This window comes from Arachis ipaensis, chromosome B01 (genome assembly GCF_000816755.2).
Source record: "Arachis ipaensis cultivar K30076 chromosome B01, Araip1.1, whole genome shotgun sequence".
Classification (NCBI taxonomy): Eukaryota; Viridiplantae; Streptophyta; class Magnoliopsida; order Fabales; family Fabaceae; genus Arachis; species Arachis ipaensis.
The window spans coordinates 4,904,859-4,914,213 of record NC_029785.2 but is presented as its reverse complement, the minus strand read 5'-3'; positions in this window follow the sequence as shown (position 1 = coordinate 4,914,213).

The window sequence follows — 9,355 nt, the reverse complement described above, 5'->3', positions numbered from 1 at the left end:
GTCTTTAGTCAACTTTTTTTTAAATTTATTATTATTTAATTCATTTAAATATCCATTTTTCACGTGTAAGTTGTTTAAAAAATTAGGAAAGTTATTTATTTTTTATTTTTTTCTAAAAACTAAATAAAAAATAATATTTAAAAATATGTAGTTGCATTGTTTATTAGGATTTAAAGTATTAAGTTATTATTGAAACCATTACTATTTGTTTCTATGATTAGTTTACCCATTCTTATAGAGTTCTTGTATTTAAAATGTTTAGTGGTTGAGCTTATATATATCCATACACATTATTCTAATAGTTAGACTTTTAACTAATAAGATCACTGATTCTATTTTTCATTCCAACTTTTTTTTCTATTACCCTTGTTTTAATATGGTATCACGAGCGACACCGATTCGGACCTGGAACTTTTTCAATCTTTATTTTTTTTTCTCTTGTTTCTTTTCCTTTTCCATGGCTTCCACCTCTAATTAAATCCAAAAAAAATCAGCTTGTTCACGTTGTTAATAAACTAAATGAAAATTCTTTTCTTCCATAAAAACAAATTGTCTTGTCCATAATTTTCTCTCAAAAATTTGAAAATCATCTTGATGAAAGCAAAACCCTAATCCAATTTACCACAGAAGCTAACAAAGCTACTGGAAATGAATCCTCCACCTATCAAGCATGGATTGAACAAGATTATGCGATCCAAACTTGGCTATTGTCTTCTATGGATATTTCTTTTCAGAATTGTATGGTTAGATGCACTCGAGTTCATCAAATTTGGGATCGTCTCAACACATACTTTGCGACTCACACCAAATTCCGCATCAAACAACTCAAGACCCAATTAAAATTCATCAAGAAACTTACCCTTCTTGCCACTGAATATCTCCTTCAAATCAAGAAGATTGTAGACCTTCTTGCTGTAGTTGGTTCTCCCTTTACAATTGATGAACATGTTGATACTATTCTTGAGGGTTTGACTATAAAGTCTTCCGCACCTTTATTCAGAAAAGAACCATGGACATTCTCGAACTTGAAGCATTCCTCATGTATTTTAAATTTCATGCACATTATTGTTGTGTTAGATCTTCTCATTCTAAACAAATCCTTTTGCATGGTACTGAAACAAATAGTATTTACAAATTTCATAATGTGAATGTTTCTGTCACTATTCTCTCCATGCACCAAAAGCCTTTTATACTAACATTGTTTCTCGTGATCTTTGGCATAAACACCTTGCTCATGCCTCTTCTAGAATATTGCCTTAGCTCTCCAACATGTCTCTATTCCTTATTTTAATAATATCACTGCTACATCCCTTTGTGATGCCTGTTGCAAGGCCAAAAATCATCAACTTTTTCATTTTTCATCTCATCACTCTTACTCTCATCCCCTTGACCTCATCTTTGCTAATCTTTGGGGTCCCTCCCCTATCCATTTCTCATTCAATTTTCGATATTATTTGTCTATTGTTGATGCGTACTCTGACTACACTTCTATCTTTAAACTTCTCAATAAGTTCCAAACAATCACTGCCCTCAAACAATACAAGGTTTTCATTGAAAATCTCACTGGATACTCTATTAAATGCATTCAAACTGATAATGGAGGAGAATTTACATCTCATGCTTTCACAGATCTTCTTTTAAACCCGGACATCACACATATAGACTCGCCTGTCCTTATTCTCATCCTCAAAATGGTAAAGTCAAATGAAAGCATCGTCACATAACTGAGTTAGGCTTATCCATGCTTGTTAATGCCTCTCTCCTTCTCAAATTTTGACATGATACTTTTACTTGCGCCACATACATTATTAATCATCTTCCATCTCCACCTCTTAACAATAAATCTCTCTTTGAGCTCCTCTATCATCAAATTCCTTATTACACTTTTTTTCGTATTTTTGGATGTCTTTTCTATCCTTATCTTCATTGTTACAATAAATATAAACTTGAACAGTGATCCAAGCCTTGTGTTTTCCTTCGTTATGCCACCAACCACAAGGGTTATAAGTGTTTGGCTTCGGATGGCAAAATTTATGTCTCTCGTTATGTTCGTTTTGATGAAACCACTTATCCATATCATTCACTTTTCCCTAATCATTCATCAAAATCTTCATCCTCTTTTCGATCCACTCCTCTTTCTTGTCCAATTATTTCTATCACAACTTATCCTGTTCCTCATCCACCTTTTTTACCCATTTTACCATCACCCTTTCATACTACTCTCTCTTTACCACCTACTACTACTTCTACAAATTCTTCTTCATCTTCATCTAAGTCAGCCACACTTATTTTTTCTAACATCCCTATCACTGGGATTGATGTTCCTATCCTCAATAATCCACCTCCTATAAACACTTATCCCATGCAAAGGCGTGCCAAATCCGGCATCACAAAATCCAAAGCCTACTGCACTACTCTTCAATCTCAAGCTAATTTATCTACCATTCCCTCTAATGTTGATCAAGCTATGCAATTTCTGGAGCAGAAAACTGCAATGCTGGAAGAGTATAATGCTCTTCTTAAAAATCGAACTTAGAAAATTGTTAACCCACCTTCTAATGCCATTGTCATTGGCTGTCGGTGGCTTTTCACCATCGAGCAAAATTCAGATGGCACTCTTAAAAGGCACAAAGTACGCCTTGTTGCAAAAGGGTTTCACCAAAAAGAGGACCTAGATTTTGATTAAGTGTTTAACCAATTAACCCGATAGTTAAACCAGCCACCATAGGTATTCTCCTCACTTTGGCTCTGTCCAAAGGTTGGCACATTTGCCAATGTGACTTCAATAACGCATTCGTTAATGGCAAATTAGATAAAGATGTTTTTATGCTTCAACCACCTGGCTTCACATCTTCTAATTCACATGCTGTTTGCAAGCTTCATAAGGCCCTTTATGGCCTTAAACAAGCACCTCGTACCTGGTTCACCACACTTACAAATACTCTTCACAACTTTGGTTTTCATCACACAAAATCTAATCACTCACTTTTTATTTGCACTACACCTACTAACACTACTTACATACTTATTTATGTTGATGATATTCTTCTTACAGGGACTGACCAAGCCACTATTAATCATCTTATTTCTCAATCGAATGCTGTCATTTTTCTTAAAGATTTAGGCACTTTAAATTATTTTCTTGGCATTAAAACTACTTTCTTATCTAACTCTCATGTTGTTTTGTCTCAATCCAAGTATATTAAGGACCTTCTTATGCTTAATGTCAAACCCATTCCCACCCTATGGCTACGACACTCAAATTAAGCAATCATGGTGATGATATCTTTGAGGACCCAACATTGTATTATTCCATCATTGGGGGCCTCCAATATGCGACTGTTACTCGCCCTGAAATATCATACTCAGTAAACAAAATTAGTCAATATATGCACAGACACTCACTCTCATTGGTCAACAGTGAAACACGTGTGGTGTTATCTTGCTGGATCACTACATCATGGTTTGGAGTTCTTTTCTAATTCAGACTTGCATTTAATTTCCTATAGTGATTCTAATTGGGCTAATGATATAGATGACAGGAAATTCCCATCTGGATTCTGTGTCTACTTGGGGACCAACCTAATTTCTTAGAAAGCAGTAGGAAGCAAGTCAAGGTGAGCCGCAGCAGCACCAAAGCCGAGTTTTGCAGCATTGCTTCAACCATGGAAGAACTTCTCTGGCTTCAGATATTGCTCAATGAACTTCATATTCATGTTTTTCATTCTCCTGTAATCTTTTGTGACAACCTAAGTACATGTCTCTTGGCTGCTAATCTTGTCCTCCATGGTCGATCCAAACACTTCGCCCTTGACATGGGTAGCAAATAAGCAACTTTTTGTCAATCACATCCCCTCCTCAGCTCAAGTCGCTGACATCCTTACGAAGCCCCTTCCAGAAACTAGCTTCAACTTCTTCAAATCCAAACTTAGAGTGCTCTCGTCTGACCCGCCTCTAAGTTTGGGGGAATATTAGGACTTAGAGTATTAAGTCATTGTTGAGACCATTACTATTTGTTTCTATGATTAGTTTACCAATTCTTGTAGACTTCTTGTATCTGAAACATTTAGTGGTTGAGCTTATATATATATATATACACTATTGTAGTAGTTAGGCTTTTAACTAATAAGATAACTGATTCTATTTTTTATTCCAACTTTTTTTCTATTACCCTTGTTCCAATATGCATGAAGGGTAATATAGTATAGTATTTCATGTAGTTGAAGTGTTTGAATATATTATATTTTTAAATGTACAGGGAATCGGCCTCTTTATAGAGGAATTACAGAAATAGAAATAACTATAAAATAGGAAAGAAGGGAAAAATACTAGCCTAAAATAAAGAAAAGATTTCTAATCATAAAATTCCTAAAATTAAGTTAAACCAAAAAAGGAAAAGATTTATAATTAATTCTATTTACATAAAAGATTCATGAAAGGAATTAAGAATTTGATTTTGATTTGATCTAGTCAACACTCCCCCTCGAGCTGGCTTGAAGATATCATTCATTGACAGCATGCTTATTATGCTATCAAAAGTCTTCTTAGGTAATCCTTTAGTTAGAACATTTGCTAATTGTTCCGTGGTTGGAACATATGAGATGCAAATCTGTCCTCTCTCAACCTTTTTCCTGATAAAATGCTTGTCAATTTCAACATGTTTAGTTCTATCATGCAACACTGGATTATGAGAAATAGAAATTGCAGATTTGTTATTACAATACAACTTCATTGGTGGAGAAATGGAAACTTTTAGTTCTTGTAGGATTTTCTCTACCCATAGTGCTTCATATATTCCATGAGCCACTGTTCTAAACTCAGCTTCTGCACTACTTCGTGCCACAACACTCTATTTTTTAATCCTCTAACTAACCAGGTTTCCGCCAACAAAAATATAATACCCAGATGTTGACCTTCTATCCATGACATTCCCAGCCTAATCTGCATCTGTATAAGCTTCTACTTGAAGATGTCCATGATTTTTGTAGAGTAACCCTTTCCCAGACGACCCCTTCAAGTACCTTAGGATTCTAAAGACAGTATCCATGTGTTCTTGACCAGGTGAATGCATAAACTGGCTTACCATGCTCACATCAAAGGCCATATCCGGGCGTGTATGGGATAAATAGATTAACCTCCCTACCAACTGCTGATATCTCTCTTTGTCCATTACATTTTTTTGGTTCAGGTGGCTTCAATGTTAAATTAGGCTCTATCCTCTATAGGTGTTTCAGCAGCTTTACAACCAAGTAATTCCATATCTTTTAAAAGATCTAGGATGTACTTTCGTTGGTTCATAAAAATGCCTTCCTTAGACCTTGCAAATTTAATTCCAAGGAAGTATTCTAATGAGCCAAGTTCTTTGATTTCAAATGCTTTGGCAAGTTTTTCCTTCAAGTCTTTTAGCTCTAAAAAATCACCACCTGTCAGAATAATGTCATCCACATATACAATTAAGATGGCAGTTTTATTAGTTGCTGAATGTTTATAGAAAAGTGTATGGTCAGCTTCGTTTTGAGTATAACCAAGTCCCTTCACCATCATTCCAAGTCGTTCAAACCAAGCTCTTGGGGATTGTTTCAATCCATAGAGAGATTTCTTTACTTTGCACACTTTATTCCTCCCTAGTTCAGCCTCAAATCTAGGTGAAAGTTTCATAAACACCTCTTCTTCTAGCTCCCCATTCAGGAAAGCATTCTTTATATCCAATTGATGTAAAGGCCGATTGTAATTCGTAGCAAGAGATAAGAGAATCCACACAGAGCTGAGTTTGCAAACTGGAGCAAAAGTCTCTCGATAGTTCACTCCATAGGTTTGTGTATATCCCCTAACTACTAACCTAGCCTTATACCTCTCTATGCTTCCATCAGCATTGCACTTGATGGTAAAAATCCACCTGCAGCCAACCAATTTTGTATTCTGTGATAGATCTACAATCTCCCAAGTTTCATTCTTCTTGAGTGCATGCCACTCTTCCATCACTGCTAATTTTTAGTTGGGATCATCTTGTGCTTCCTCTATATTTCTAGACTCAAACAGATTTGTAATTTTAGAAGTAAAAGCTCAATATTTTTTAGAAAAATTTTGGTAAGAGACATAATTGAAAATAGGATGGTTGGTGCTGATTTGGAGTACCTTTTTGGTGCAGGTTCTGGTTTCTTTCCTAAGGGCTATTGGCAAGTTGTTATTAGAAGTGACAATTTCAAATTTACCTTGAAGTTCCTGAAGTACTACAGTTGGGCCGTCTTCCGGGTTTTCAGATTGGACTGGTACAGAGATGATGGGCTGGTCTCTAGTCTTCTTGGGATATTTCTGAACATAATACCAAAGCGCCTTTTTGATTGTGGTATTTCTTTTTCTGTTTGGATTCTAACTAATTTTGGCACAATTTTAGAATTGGTTTTCACATCTTGTTTTACAATTGTTTCAGAATTTACTTGATTAGTGAAAGTTGTATCCTCAAAATATAAGATAGGAGTGGGTAAAGGTCCATGCAAAAAAATTTCTTCCTTTAGACTCTCCCCTTGAAGAGAAGTTTTCTGAAAAAATGTTTCATGTTCCAAAAAAGTAACATTCATGCTTACATAAAATTTCTTGGTGTGTGGATTGAAATATTTATAACCCTTTTGACTTGGAAAATATCCAATAAAAATGCATTTTTATGCCCTTAGATCAAGTTTACTTCGATATGAAGGTGTATGTAAAAATACAGTGAAACCAAATACTTTTAAAGGTAAGTCAGAATGCAACCTACATGCTGAAAAATTCTTTTTGAAAGTATCCAACGGTGTACAGTAATTTAACATACGTGTGGGCATTCGATTTATGAGATAGGCTGCTGTTAGGACAGCATCTCCCCATAAATACTTTGGAACATTACCCTCAAACATAATGCCACGTGCTACTTCAAGAAGATGTTTATTCTTCCTTTTAGCAATGCCATTTTGTTGGGGTGTATTGGGCATGTAGATTGATGTTGAATACATTTCTTTTGAAGAAATTCACCAAGATTTTTATTAAAGTATTCAGTGCCATTATCACTTTTTAATATTGAAATTTTTGTGTCAAACTATGATGCACAGACACTGACACGGACACGGGACACGACACGATACGGGACACGCCGACACGCAAATTTTAAAATCTTATATGACACGGAGACACACATACATATAAAATATAAAGTATTTTTTTTAGATAAATTATAATAATATTTTAATATTTTATTGATATTAAAATATAAATTAAATTTTTAAATTATTTTTAATGTCTTATTTTAATTATATCAAGTATTTAAAATATTTTTTTTATATCTAAATTTATTTTAAGAATATATATTAAGAATAAGACCGAACACGCTGATACGTGATGGTATTTAGGTGTGTCCAAGTGTATCCGGAGAAGAATTTTTTATTTTTTATTGAGACACGGTTTGGACACAGTAGACACGTGTGTCGGATGAGTGTCAGTGAGTCTCATGCCCAAAATGTGTCCAACACGCAGACACGACAACTCAACAAAGTGTCTGTGCTTCATAGGTGTCAAATTGTGTTTCTACCATTGTTGAAAAATACTGAAAAATTTTTGAAACCTTAGATTTTTTATGCATGAGATAGATCCAACATAGTCGTGTGTGGTCATCGATAAAAGTTACAAACCATTTTTTTCTAAATTGAGTTGTTATTTTCAATGGACCCCGTACATCACTATGAATCAAGTGGAAAGGTTTAGATGCATAATAAGGTTGAGAGTAATAAGGAGCTCTATGACTCTTTGAACGAATACAACTTTCACATTTAAGTAAAGAAGAATTAATATTCGTAAACAAACTTGGAAACAAATGTTTGAGATATGGAAAACTAGGGTATCCTACTCTATTGTGCCAGAGCATTATTTGGTCCTTTATAGGCATAGAACTTATACCACTAAATTCTTGAGCTATTTTATCCTCCAAAATATCCTCAAAATGATAAAGCCCATCCATAATCTTAGCACTGCTAATCATCTTCTCCGAGGTCCGGTCCTGAAAAATACCATGAGTATCAAAGAATTTCACAGCACAATTGGAATCTTTGCAAATTTTACTAATAGAGAGGAGATTGCAAGAAAGCTTTGGTACATGTAACACATTTCTTAGGTCAATATTTTTGGACAGTTTTATTGTACCTTTTCCAGCAATAGATAAAAAATTACCATCAGCAACTCTAATTTTCTCATTTTCAAAGTAAGGAGAATAAGTTTTAAATAAACGGGAAAGACTGGTCATATGGTCAGATGCACCTGAATCGACAATCCATGGTGTTTGAGGTGCAGTTAAGGGACATATGAATACTAAAATTACCTGTTTGAGCCAAAGAACCACTAGGAGTACTAGACACAAAACTAAAATTTAACAGCCTTATGAGTTGCTCAACATGTTCCTTACTCAATGATGATTTTTCAGTCTCATGAGTAGTTGAGGTAGAGCGTATTTTTTGGGACCAGGTTTGCTGCCTTTAAGATATGCTGGTTTTTCATGAATCTTCCAGCAGGTTTTTTGGGTGTGACGAGGTTTATTGCAGTGGTCACACCAAAGATTAGAGGGGTGCTTCTGATTTGATGAACTTTTAAGTGTAGCAGGTACCACTAAGAGTGCATTAGATTCTAAAAAAATATGTTCAGTCTTGTCTTTCCCCATCATCACATCTCTACGAACTTCAGCAAATACTTCTCCAATTGAGGGTAGGATTGCTCTTCCAATAATTCTGCCACGAATTTCATCTAGCTCCACGTTGAGGCCTGCAAGAAACTGGAATATCCTCCCTTCTTCCACTGTTTGTTGGTGTGTTTAGCATCAGCAGCTGAATTCCATTTGTAGTTATTGAAGTGGTCAAGATCCTGCCACACCCGCTTCAATGTGTAAAAATATTTGGTCACATTGTCACTCCCTTGTTGAATTTCTCTAGCTTTTAGAGTAAGTTCATAAATCTGGGATTTATTCCTAAGATCAGAGTACATCTCCTTGATACTATCTCATAATTCTTTGGCAGTGGTATAGTATATGTAGTTACTATTGGTATCCTCTTCCATTGAGTTGACCAGCCATGTCATCACCATGAAATTTTCGGTATCCCACACATTATATTGTGGGTCAGTACTGGCTTCACTTACCGGTGAGATATCCAATCTTTCCTCTTTCACGGATATACATCTGAACTAATTGAGAGCACCTAAGGTAGTTTGACCCATTGAGTCGAAATGCGGTGATCTGAACTGAATGGGAGTCACCACTAACTAGTATCCGTTGCTTAGATTTTAAATCTGATGGAGTAGGAGTGGTGTTCTCCTTCTATTCAGGATTAATGACTGAGGAAAT